The sequence below is a fragment of the Chironomus tepperi genome, unplaced genomic scaffold (assembly GCF_022539635.2).
Source record: "Chironomus tepperi strain 1889 unplaced genomic scaffold, CSIRO-AGI_Ctep_v1 contig_85, whole genome shotgun sequence".
Taxonomy (NCBI): domain Eukaryota; kingdom Metazoa; phylum Arthropoda; class Insecta; order Diptera; family Chironomidae; genus Chironomus; species Chironomus tepperi.
This window is the reverse complement of record NW_027226207.1, coordinates 10,041,623-10,054,430: the sequence shown is the minus strand read 5'-3', so window position 1 is coordinate 10,054,430 and position 12,808 is coordinate 10,041,623.

Sequence of the window (12,808 nt, the reverse complement as noted above, 5' to 3'; positions counted from 1 at the left end):
TTTTATATACTTTATTGTTGTTGTTGTTGTTGTTGTTGCTTGTTGTGGATGAATAATTTAAATAGGTTAAATTTCACTGTCAATGGGAAAGCTTTTTTATGTCACGGCTGATAATTTATACAGTTCTGATGCTGGATGTAGGAATTTAACACAAATTTTTCTAAATGTTTTTCAAACTTTTTTTCAAGGAGAAAATTTCAGACATTTTTAAAATAAAAAAAAAAAGTCAAATTTTTTATTCTTTTCTAGCTTATAGCTTCCAAGTTGAGGTTTATGTCGGTATAAAAAATATATATTTTATTTTTATTTTGATATCAAACTTTTTTTTTTGAACTTTTCAGACTCAAACACTGCCTTTTACATCATTTTTTTTATGTATATATATTTTGATTCTTATCACAGACTTTTCCGTCACACCAAGGAAATTATAACAAAAATAATAAATCCTTTAACATATATAAAAAATAATTTATTTAAATTTCACATTCGGCTTTTTTTTATTTTATTTTTTTTGACAATTTTTCCGATGGAAAAAATTTTCTTTTTCACAAAAAAATCATAAAAAAACTTCTTTTTTTTATGTTTTGTCCAAATTTGTCACTTGAAACTTTAAACTTTTTTTTCACAAATTTTATTAAACTTTTTTTATTTATTTATCCCGAATATTTTTAAAAAACTTTTTTTTTTATTTTTGTATTTATTTCAATGCAAATCAAATGAAAATTTGAATGAAAATGAACCGCAAACGTGCACATCGAATGAGTATCGGCGCATGTTTGGTGAGTTTGTACTCAAAAAAAAAAAAGTTGAGAGATTTTTGTAAAGAAACGGCAAAATTGAGAGAATTGTGTATATATAAAAATTTAGGTTACATAAAAATTGAGACAACTATAGTCAGGCTAGCCAGCTTTCGCTTTCTCTTCTTATGTGTACAAAACCGAGAGTGAGATAGAGCTTTATATGTTGTATTCGGTGGAGCTTTTCGGCATACATATTTCGGTGTGCGATGGATGGTGCGATTAAGAAGAAGTTACAGTTTTTTTTTTTTCTTATTACTATTTTTAACCATTTTCATAATCATCATAGCGCAACGCACATGAACAGAAATTTTGGATTTTTTTTTTATTGTTTTATTTACACTTCAAAATTTCAGACCCTAAATGGCACTAATTTATGTATTCTAAATTTTCATACTCACCGCTTTGTATCCAGTTCTGCGAATTCACATGGTACAATGACCTTCTATCAAGGCAACCAATAAATCTTGACGAAAATTCAACACTCATGTGAAAGGGAGAGTTTTTTTTTTTGAAAGTTTTCTTCTTCTTGTTTGCCTTATTTTTCCTTCTTTTTGGAGATTCTTGATGTGCGCATGTGACTTTTTGAAAGGAAAAACTTTTTTTTTTTCGTCAAAAAAGCGATCGACGAGAATGGAGAAAAGCTTACTGTAATTTCACTTTTTAAATTTTTACTCAAAAGCTCGATGTTTTGAGTTTGAATATTTTGTGACCGTTATGAAAGTTTTGGTTTTTTTTTTAATTTCATTATGAAAATGTGCTTACTATGATTTTTTAGTAAGTGTGGAAAGGCCGTTATTTACTAGAGCTGCAAAACAGGTGCCTGTGGTGTTTCTCACAAAACCATACAAATTATCAAGAATTTGTAGAGTTTTTGCCTGTCACATGTGTCTACACAGACACCTGTTTTGCAATGCAATGCAACGTATAGCCACAGATTGTTAAAAAACACCCGAAGCCAACAAAGATTGAAGGGACCTTTGAGTTGGACTTTTAGATCATTGACCTGTTACTTTCGCATTTTACCCAACCATATCCAATTAATGATAAGTTTAAGTTGATGACTCTCACAATAAATCATTACATTAAATTTCATGCTTATTAATATATTAATAATTAAAATGATAAAAGGATTGAATTAACATAACAAAAGTGCTTTTTATACACTTACCTTTTCAATGATTCATTCATGTATATATGCGTATATACCATTAAAGCACTTACTCACATTTACACAATTCAAAGTCATTAATATATGTGAAAAAAGAATTAAATTTTAATTATGAATGAATTTTGTATAGCTTCAATTAATTTCATTTCAATTATGGTAATCATTCTATATTATGGAATTTCAGGTGCTTTATACATGCTTTTTAGACCATTTGATTATTGCACGTGTGAATGTATTGAAGTTCAGATTGAAAAACCAGTTTTTTGGATTTTCCAGCAAAACTCGTAATGACAAGTTGATTTTTGCAATAAGTTTGTGCCTGGAATTTCACACCAAAAAATAGATTACAAATTGGTTGAGGCATCTAAGCGAAAAATTCGCTTTCTGTAAGCAAGCAAGCATGCAGCAAGTTAATGTACACGATAACTCAAAAACGAGACATCGTGAGACCAGTTTTTTGCATTTGATCTGTTATTCCAAGGAAGAACTGATTAGATCCCTGGGCATGGCAGGAACACCGTTCTTCAGAAAATTTTTTCAAAACTTTCGTTTCATACAAAATTTCAAAGCCAATGGTTATTACGATTAGAACTTTGAACATTGTAAAGCATTCAAACTTTGCAACGAATTGGCCTCCCGCTGACGCCTGATCCCAAACATTCGCCAAGCGAAGCTAACCCGCTGACGCCTGATCCACTCAAACATTTGCCAAGCGAAGCTTGGCCTACCCGCTGATGATTTTCAAATATTCGCCACAAGCTTGGCCTACCCGCTGACGCCTGATGTAAACATTTGCCAAGCAAGCTTGGCCTCCCGCTGGAGCTTGATAAACATTTCCAAGCAAATTGGCCTACCCGCTAACGCCTGATCCCTCAAACATTTGCCAAGCGAAGCTTGGCCTACCCGCTAGCCTATTCCTCAAACATTCGCCAAAAGCTTGGCCTACCCGCTGGATATCCTCAAACATTCGCCAAGCGAAGCTTGGCTTGGAGCCTGATCCTAAACATTTGCCAAGCGAAGCTTTATACCCACAATAACGCCTGATTCAAACATTTGCATGCGATTAGCTTGGCCTACCCGCTGGATGATTCCTCAAACATTCGCCAAGCGAAGCTTGCCTACCATTAGCCTGATCCTCACATTTACACAATTCAAAGTCATTAATATATGTGAAAAAGAGATTAAATTTTAATTATTATTATATTTTAATTTTGTATAGCTTCAATTAATTTCATTTCAATTATTAAAATATAAATCATTCTATATTATGGAAGCATTTCAGGTGCTTGCTATACATGCTTTTAGACACATTTGATTAAAACATCTTTTACCATTAGATGGAGGAGGATGAAATGCTCGTGGATTTAATGTGAAATCGGTGTCAATAAGAGATGGATGGGATTGGAAAGAAGAAGTTTTGAAAAAATTTTAATTTCGAAAAAATTGATTTCGAATTTCGAAAATCTTGATTTCGAATTTCGAAAAATTGATTTCGAATTTCGAAAAACTTGATTTCGATTTCGAAAAATTTGAAATTGATCTCGAAAATTTTGAAATTGTTCTCGAAAAGTTCAAATTGATTTCGAAAAATTCGAAATTGATTTCGAAAAATTCGAAATTGATTTCGAAAAATTCGAAATTGATTTCGAAAAATTCGAAATTGACTTCGAAAAATTCGAAATTGATTTCGAAAATGTCAAAATTAATTAAGAAAAATCGGAAATTGATTTCGAAAAATTCGAAATTGATTTCCGAAATTGTATTCGGAAAATTTAAAATTGATTTCGAAAAATTCAAAATTGATTTCGAAAAATTTGAAATTGATTTCGAAAAATTTGAAATTGATTTCGAAAAATTTGAAAATGATTTCGAAAAATTCAAAATTGATTTCGAAAAATTCAAAATTGATTTCGAAAAATTTGAAATTGATTTCGAAAAATTTGAAATTGATTTCGAAATATTTGAGGCTGATTCCGAAAAATTCGATATTTTATTCTGATGGTTTGTTCAACCGCTGGCCACCATTTGTCAACATCCATTCAGATACTCCTGTCATATCGCCGCAAAAACAATCATCATTCAAGTCATAAACTGTCCATATTGAGCAAAAGTCACAACATTTCATAACTTACCTCACAATCAGTCAGCCATCGCACCTGCCAAACACCACAACCATCACCTGAACATCATAATCAATTCCTCCAGACAACCATCAAGCTCAAAATAAGAATGACAAGACCATTTCATGTCAAGAAGTCAAAAGGAAGGCAAAAAACAAGTAAAAGAATTCAGCACAGCAAAAAAAGACTGACATGTCAATAAATGAGATGAATTGAAGTTTTTTCTTTTATGTAATAAATGTTCCATCGCTTCATCATATCCAATAGAGTTCAGTATCGAGTAGAAAGTCATTCAGTTGTGAAAAAAAAATATTTTATTTTATTTTAAATTGATTTCATCTTTCATTCCTTTTGAAAAGACCATAAATGATGGGAGATTTATTTTCTTTTACTTCTGTTACAAAGTGCTGTAAGTTGTTCATAGAGTGAGAGAGTCAATAGAAGGAGCATGTGCTTTATTAGAATTGCACAAAAGTCAAAGTCACATTTTTTTCATTTTATTTTTCCTTTTGTAATCATATTATTCTTACATCTTACAACTGTACAATGTCTACACATTCAATTTATCGTAATTTCCGTTTATTGAAATCACATACATATGGATGATGTTGGACTTTGTGGATACTTTTGTGAAGATGGCTGTGAGACTTTGAATTTTTATGGTTTTTAAGAATTTTTATTTTTAACGGTTTTGTAAAATTTGAATTTTGACGGATTTTAAAATTTTGAATTAAATGATTCTTTTTGAATTTTCACGATATCTGAATTTGAATTTTAACGGCTTACTTACTTCGCTGGCCGTACAGATCAGTTGTGATCCATGGCCTCCCGCAGATGTCGCCTATAACTGGTTCTATCGCCGGCTTCCGCCTGCCAATTGCCAATACCAAATGCAATGCTGTCTCTATCAACAGCTTCCTTCCAGGAGTTTTTCGGTCTACCTCGAGCTCTCTTACCATCCACAAAATCTTTTAAAGACTTTATTTGAATTTTAACGCCCATCGGAGCCTGTTTACTTTGACTCTTTTTATAATATCAGCCTCACCATACAGCTGATACAGTTCCGCATTACTCCTACATTTGTATTGGTTTTCCTTCTTAGGTCCAAAGACTACTCTTAGAATCCTTCTCAAAAACTCCAATTGCATGTTCGTCTGCAAATTCCATGACTCAGCACCATTTACCGGTCGGAAGCGTCTTGTATATCGTTAATTTGGCATTTGAGATTTTCCTTGACGTTAGAATATGTCTTACTGAATAATATGCTCGCTGGGCTGCCAAAATTCTTCGCTTAATCTCCAGTGTTCGTAATTGCTTTGGATCCCAAGTAGACAAAATTTGAATTTTTCTTAACCACTAGATGAGATCCCACAAGCTTCCTTGAATTTTAACGAGAAACTTCGTCAAAATTTTGAATTTCGTTCCAACCTAGAGTACGCATTTAATGTTCCTACCAACAATTTCATCAGAAAACTTAAAAATCGTTCCGTTCAATTCCAACTTTCTCCTGAAAACACCTTTGCGAATTAAACAGCTTCGTAGAAAGTTCATCGCCTTGTCTCAGTCCAATTTTGCACTCAAAAAGGCCTGATGTTGTGTCTTGAACCTTTACGCTGCACATGACTTTTGCCAAAGTTGCCTTGAGCAATCTGATCAGCTTGTCAGGGAAGTTATGCTCCCACATGATGTTCCACAGCCCCTTTCAATCGTGTCATATGCTGATTTGAAATCGATGAACAGGTGATGTGTTTCTACATTCCTCTCGTAGCTCTTTTGAACAATTTGGCGTATGCTGAAAAGCTGATCGGATGTCGAACGCTGCCGCCTAAACCCTGCTTGATATTCACTCAAGAATTGCTCTGTATACATCTCAAGGAAAGGATCTTAGACAGTACTTTGTATGCTGATGGAAGGAGTGAGATTCCACGATAATTTGAACATGTCATCTTAATCCCTTCTTGTGTTGGGACATATCACGCCGATCAATTCATTCGGAAGCTTCTCTTCCATCCAGACTTGCAATTAGCTGATGAAGTGAACAAGCTTCACTTCTTGAACAGCTCAGCAGGTAAGTTATCGAGACCAGGCGCTTTGTTGTTCTTAAGTTGCTAATAGCCGCCTCTATCCTTAATGATGGTGCTTCGAAATCTCTGGAATCATTCATAGGATTGCCTGTTAAAATTCCATCTCCACCTTTTAGAAGCTCGCTGAAATGCTCCTTCCATCGCTCCAGAACTCCTTCTTTATCACATACTAGACTTTTCTTCTGCAAATCTCGCAAGAATCTTCTTTGCTCTAATGGACTTATAGAACTTTCTGGATTCACTCATACTATGCGAACATCAGTAATTTTGAGGTCGTGAGCCCTTTTCTTCCTTTGGAGCACTCTTTTCTTTTCTTTTTGCAACTTCTAATCTCCTCAGCTTTTGCTCTCGTGATCCTTTTTTCTAGCAACGATTACTTTCTGAATTTTGCACTCCTCGTCGAACCACTTTCTTTGTGTGTTGCTTGAAACCGAGACATTTCTCAGCACTATCTTGCATGGCGATGCAAATTCTGCCAGGCACTTCTTAAGTCAGTCGTTCCTTAAGCTCGTTGTTAAACGACTCTCTGCACTCCTTACTGCTGAGCTTGGCTAATCATTCTGCACTTAACGCCTTCTCCTTAAAATGTTGCTGATTCGTGCCCTGATTTTTGCTCCTAGCAATTGGTCAGAGCTTGATGTCGATCTCCAAACATTTAACTGCGTACGGTCCGATGCTTTCTGTCTATAATGATCGATTTGGGTCTTGTTATTACTATCCTGGTGGAACCATGTTGCTTTGTGGATTCTTTGTGTTGGAAGTATGTGGATTATCACCATGTTCAATGATGCCGCAAAGTTGATAGTCGTACCCCGTTCTCATTAGAACGTTATGAAGACTATTCCGATTGTAGGCTTAAAGATCTTCTGTGATTCAAATCTTAAAATTGTGATAGAAACTGTCCTTCTCATCCTCAGGACGCTCGTTGTGTGGTGCGTTACGTTGATAATGCTATAAAAGAATTTGATCCTCAGCACACACATTCTCTCGTTGACTGGTGTCCAAAACAATGTGCTTTGTCCATTTAGGATTTGTAAAAGTTGAATTTTGGTTCCTCCAACGAAAAGACAGTGTACCTTTGACAAAATACTTGCTGTCCAACTTTTTCCTGTATCGCCGTGATATTGCCGAAGCTCCAACACTTTGACAACGCTCCCGGTCCTGACAGCGTCCGCACATTCCAACTGTTGAGCTTCAAATCGTTTGTCCTTTTTCGTTTAGCTTTGGTTGTTTTAGTTCCAGTCCGGCTCTCTCTTTGTGTTTCTTAGTGTTTGGTTTAAGGATGGTGGCTTGCTTAGTCAGCGCACCCTGTATTAAGCAGAGCCTTGTTTGACTCCGCTCCACTATTTTGGATTGACGGTCTCCACCACGCGAAGGTTTGGTACTTGGTGTGGTTAGGCTTGAAAATATGAATTCCGCATTCGCAACCTTACAACCAGCTTTTAAGGTCTTGAATTTTAACGACTTTCAAAATTTTGAATTTTAACGACTTTCAAAATTTTGAATTTTAACGACTTTCAAAAATTTGAATTTTAAGGACTTTCAAAAATTTGAATTTAAACAACTTTCTTAATCTTAACGACTTTCTAAATTTTGAATTTCAACAATTTTCTGAGACTTTTTGAATTTGAATCTTAACGGATTTCAAAAGTTTAAATCTTGTCAGCTTTCTTAATTTTGAATTTAAACGACTTTTAAAATTTGAGTTTTGACGGTTAAAATTTTGAATTTCAACAGCTTTCAAAAATTTTGATTTTTCCGGTCTAAGTGTCAATGATTTTCATCCTAACTTCAAGCTAATTCCACAAATTTATTTCTCTTGAACTTTATTTAACGATATATGGATGTACTTACGGAGCAATTGTTAATAGTTGATATTAGATAGACGAACATAAAAGAGAAAAAAAAAATACTTGAAAGTAGAATCCATTGAATTGAAAATCGACAATTCTCAATTTGAGAAATAAAAGGAAATTCCTTTAATGTTTCAAGCATTACATTCTTGTTATGTTTTTGCTTTCTGATTTCAGTAAAGATATTTGATTGGGAAAATTGATTCCGAAATGGAATATTGAAGGTAATTGAGTCAATAAGGAAGAATTTTGAGAGTCTTTTTCGAAAGCTTTTTCTTATTTTTCAAGAGGAATTGAATTTAATAAAATTTGTTGTGTATTTACTTCTGAGTAATTTTCTTACATTGATGATGACTAGGGTAAATTGATAACTTAATGATTATGAGGATTGAGTTGAGATACTTTTTAGGAGCTTTATTGGTATTTATTGGGGAAGATTCGAGAGGAATTAGGATAAATTTAAGGTATTTTGATTGAGAATTTTGAATGAAATTTTGAATTTTTTCCGTTTTAAAAAATCTGAATTTTAACGGTTCTGTGAAATTTGAATTTTAACGGCAGTGTAAGATTTGTGATTCAACAGTTTTGTAAAATTTGAATTTGAACAGTTTTGTGAAATTTAAATTCTAAAGTTTTTGTAGAATTTAAATTTTAACGGATTTGTAAAATTTGAATTTTAACGGTTTTGTAAAACATGAATTTTAACGCTTTTGTAAGATTTGAATTTTGGCGGATTCGTAAAATATTAATTTTAACGGTTTTGTAAAATTTGAATTTTAACGACTTTGTAAAATTTGAATTTTTACTACTGTGTAATATTTGAATTTTAACGAATTTTTAAAATTTGAATTTTAACTTCATTGTGAAATTCAATTTAACTGCTTTGTAAGATTTGAATTTTAAAGGCTTGAAAATTAAATTTTAACAGTTTTGTAAGATTTGAATTTAAATTTCAAATAATTCAGACTTCCTTAATAGAATTGATTACTCATCAAAAAACAACAATTTGTAGCAAAAATCTCTAGTAATTTAAATAAAGAGACTTGTCAGCAAAAATAAAACTTTTTATTGAGCAATTAAAGTTTTAATATTTTTCCAAGAAATTTCATCACAATTTCGCACATCACTTGAGTCTTAGACAGTATTATAAATAAATCATAAACTCAATAAATAGGAAAGAATTGTCGGTTGTGTCATCTTGCTGCTGACATGATTAAATGTTTGCAGAATTGAGGAAGAAGTTGAGTACTTTGAATATGGTCATAAAATAAAGTAGCATGTGATTGTTAATTAAGTTTCATGTTATTTATTGGAATTTAATTAAAATGATTTACTGGATTTTGTGATGATGAAAGAGAAGTCGCTGTGGATATTGAAGAATTAGTTGAGCATGTTGTTTGATTTGTTTGTCATTTTATGGTGGAAACATCAGAGTTGGAAGCTTTTAAACTAGATGTGAACATTCTTTGATATTTTGAATTTAAACCAAATGAATTTCCAAATTAATTTTCATAATTTTTAAACTTGTAAAGATTTTTTTTTAAAATTTTTAATATTTTTTTTTTAGAATTTAAGGAATGTTAAAATTTGAATTTTTGAAGTTTTAAAAATTTGAATTTCAAAAGTTTTTGGGAATTTTGATTTTTAACGGTTTTGTAAAATTTTAGTTTTAATGGTTTTAAAATTTTCAAATTTGTAAGATTTGAATTTTAACGGTGTTTAATTTAAATTCAAATTTTGTAAATTTTGAAATAATTTTTAATCTTGATTTTAAAAATTTTTAAATCGTTTTTCTTAAAATTTGAATTTTTACGAATTTTAAAAATTTTTCTTTAATTTCAAGATTCAAATTAAAAAATTTCAAATATGAACTTTAAATTTAATTCAAAGCAAATTTAAAAATTTTGAAATGTAAAAAAATCAAAAATTAAATTATTTCAAAAGTTGAAATTTAAATTTTTTCAAAAGTTAAATTTAAAATTTTCTCAAAACTTCAAATTTAATATTTTTTGAAATTTGAATTTCAAATGTTATTTTAAAAATTTGAATTTGGTTTTTTTTGAAACCAAAAATTTGAAATTTTTAAATTTGAAAAATTTTTGAGTTTTAAATATGATAAATTAAGAAATTTTAAATTTGAAAACTTAAAACTATACATTTGAAAAGTTTCGAAATTTTTAAATTGAAAAATGTTAGAAATTTTCAAATTTTAACTGTCACACAAATTGAAATTTTCAATGTTTTTTAAACTTAAAAGCTAAAAACTTAAAAATTTTCCAAATTTTCCTTTACTTTTTTAATAAAAAATTAAATTTAAATTTTTCATATAAATTTTCCAACTTTGTTTCTCGAAAATCTCATTTCAATCTATTAGCTTATCAAAGTTTTCCCATCCATTCACTATTCAATTCAATTCAATTTTTAATAGCAAATAATCCTTCGAATAAAATTGAAATAAAACAAACAAATCTAAAATCAAGATTGAAGTTTGATTTCATTACAAATTGATTTTCTCAATACAAAAATTACAATGTAATGCGATAAATTTCAATATTTACAGTAGCTTTTATATTGAAATTTTCTCAATAATACAAATCACCACTATCAGCACACATTCAAACTATATTAATCAAATTGATCCTGGAAGTGCTTATTCACTTAAAATATTCATCAGAATTCAATTCAATCCAATAAAAATAAATTTTTCATATTTGAATGATTCTTTAATAAGAATTTTCCATTCAAATTTTATGTTTATTCTGCTAATGGATCAATGACTCAACAGTTTTTTTGGAGAAAATTGAAAACTAGACAAACTCATTCGTTTGGGTCGAGTTACGAGTAGTTATTGAGATTTAATTGCTTTTCAACAGAATTATTATGATTATGATGATGATTCTGTGTTTATTATGTGATTTAATTTGATTATTCGAGTGGATCATATTTCACCCGAAATTATTATTTGCTGACATTATTATCCAATATTTGATTAAATTTCATTCAAGGTAGTCAATTGGGTTCTGTGCGAGAAATTGATTAATATTTAAATGAGTGTTTGTTGGGTTAATCATCTACCCAGCGCTTAGCTTAGATTTGGTTCAGATTTGTTGTTATTTGGTGAAGACTAAGGTTCGAATCCTAATGTTGTATAGAGTAGAGTAAACGGCCGTCTTCGGCTCTGAATGTCTCGGTTTTGACAAATTCTTGAGATCGAGATCGGGATGTGTTGGTCTAGGTATCGAGAACATTTAGTCAAAATATGACTTAGATATCCAATTAGCATTCGTGGTTGAAATTGGCAAGCGGAAGCCAGCCAGTTTCAGACGAATTTGATGAAGCCAGGATTTCAAAATAAGCAACATAGTAAATGTGGTTGAATTAATCAGTCCATGTTTGAAGACTCTTTGGGTGAATGACTAGACTATAGTCGTTGAGGCAAATCTAAGCAGTTTTGTAAGAGATTTGGGTTCAATTCCTAGCAGGTTAAGATATTTGAATCTTAACTGTAGTTGATGTCTTATTGTCAAGAAGCAAATACGAGACATTGAGAATCCTAAATCCAACTCTGTACAGTTCCATGGCCCATGGTATTACAATGTAATGTGCCTTAGTCACAATTTGTGTAAAGCGAATGCACAAAACGAGTAAGTGAGACAAGAAACAGCGAAAAAACAAGCGAATTCAACTAGACTTTCTCTGGAATCAAACTCGGGTCGCTAGAGTTGACAGTACCGAAACTCTAACCACTACACCACTGCTGCTTTTTCGCTGTTTTAAACGGTATCGGCCAAACTACTTGGAATTAAATAATCAAGTTTTTGTACTGATGTGGATGCTCTATGTCAGTGGTGGGTAACCTTTTATTTTTCGGCACATATTGCTGGTATGCCTCGATCGAAACCGCACATGGTATAAGGCTCATGCAATTTTTTAGTTTGGAATTTCACTAGTGTGTTACCCAAGAATGCTCTATGTGACTCATTTTACACATTAAATCACTTTTCCTATCACAAAGTAGAACTTTCAAGAATTTTACATAAGCCTTCTACAAAATCTATAAGATCACTTAAGAAATTTAATCAGAAATTTCATAAACGAGCCTGCAAACATTGAATATAAATAAATTTATCAAAAAAAAAACTCTCAAAGAATAACTCAAATATTTTGACAAATATCCCCAAAGTAAAAATATCCAATCCTTTCGTCAAGCATTATTAATTTTCTCAGAAATTTCTAAACGATTTTCAAACTCTTTCAATCTTTTCCTTTTTCTATGAAGGACTGTAAATATACTTCAATATGCTCTTACAAATTTGATAAACAAAAGCCTTTTACTTGACATACAATAAGCTTCAATAAGGACTTTTATCCATGGAAAATCATCAAGGAACAAAAAAAAAAAAAAAAAACTTTCGTTCACAGTTAATGATAATCAGATTATGTAATTAATTCTATTCGTCCTACTCTCTTCTTATCCCTGAACAAAAGTTGTTTCATGAATAAAACTGTAGGAATAATTCAATTGATAATATCCATTGATATTTAAAGTAAGCAAGAATGGTAGGAGATAGAAAAACGAGAAAAAAATTGATTATGGATATGAGATTGTAGGGGGGAAATGGATGGGGATTAGTGGGAAGTTGGCAGTCATCTGTAGAGGTCTAGAACTACTGGTCTAGGGGCAGGGTGTCAACCATGCACATACCATGGTCATATTTGTAGGTATACCAAGCAGGGTGTCATACCATGCAGGGTGGCATACCATTAGGGTGTCATACCATGC